Here is a 1397-nt window from a genome sequence, read left to right on the forward strand (position 1 = left end):
CGGGAGGCCCACTACCCTTCAGCCTGCCATTGAAGAGGTGTTCCCCCTCACATGCCCAAATTGGGATTTTGGGATGGCAGAAGGTAGGGAGCACCTCCGGGTCTACCGCCAGACACTGATGATTGGTCTCCAGGTGGTTGCAAGATGGCCCACTAACCTGGCTAAGGTGAAAACAATTGTTCAGGGAGAAACCGAAAGCCCACCCACGTATCTGGAAAGGCTATTTGATGCCTATAGGCAATACACCCCTATAAACCCAGAGGCAGAGGAACACAGGTCAGCTGTAGTCCTCTCTTTTATTAACCAGGCAGCCTCCAATATCAGGAGAAAACTCCATAAGCGGGACAGTCTGGGGGAGATTTCTATTAGGGAAATGCTGCAACAGGCAGAGAAGGTCTTTAATGCTAGGGAGTCTCCAGAGAACAGGGAGGAGAGGCTAAGGAAGGAGGAACAGGAGATGCAGGATAAAAATAGGAAAGAGGACAGAGAATTTCAAAGAAAAGAGAACAAGAAGCAGAGGGAGGAGATGGCCAGAATATTCTTGGCCAGAGTGAAAGGGAGCCCTGAGCCGCCTCCGAGAGCAGGACCCCACCCATCTAAACTAGGGCAGGAACAGTGTGCCCTGTGCAAAAGATACTGGCATTGGAAGAGAGAGTGCCCACAAAGAAGAGGAAGACAAGGAGGAGGTAACCCTATCAGGACCCTCCACCTGGGAGATGGAAACTGATGGGGACAGGACTCGGCTCCCCTCCCTGAGTCTTGGGTAACTGTGCTTGGAGGGGACTCTCACCGGCTTCATGGTAGATACTGGGGCACAGTATTCAATCAAGCTCACAGTCCTCTAAAGCCAGGATGCACAAACATAGTCCAAGGAGCTACAGGGACTAAGAGGTGCACCTGGACTACCAACAGGAAAGTGGACTTGGGAAGACATCAGGTTTCCCACTCCTTCCTGGTTGTGCCTGAGAGTCCCAGACCTTTGCTGGGTAGAGACTTGCTCACCAAGATTGGGGCACATATCCATATTGAGCCTAAAGGGATAAAAGTCATGGACTCAAAAGGACAGCCCCTGCAGCCAGTACATGTGTTGTCTTTATCTCTGGCTGATGAATATCGCCTATTCCCGGTGGCTCTAGAAAAGGGAGGCCAGGGAGAGGTCCCTTCCGCCTGGGCCAAAACCAGGAGAGTCGGCCTCGCTAAGCACCTGTGGTCCAACTCAAAGCCATGGCCCTGCCCATTCAAGTCCAGCAGTACCCCATGCCAGAAGAGGCTAGGAAGGGAATAGCACCTCACATCCATAGACTGCTAGAAGTAAAAATCCTTAAACCCTGCCAATCAGCATGGAATACACCCCTCCTTCCTGTGAGAAAGCCTGGCAGTGGAGATTACAGACCGGT

The sequence above is a fragment of the Nannospalax galili genome, unplaced genomic scaffold (genome assembly GCF_000622305.1).
Source record: "Nannospalax galili isolate Female #2095 unplaced genomic scaffold, S.galili_v1.0 scaffold1258, whole genome shotgun sequence".
Taxonomy (NCBI): Eukaryota; Metazoa; Chordata; class Mammalia; order Rodentia; family Spalacidae; genus Nannospalax; species Nannospalax galili.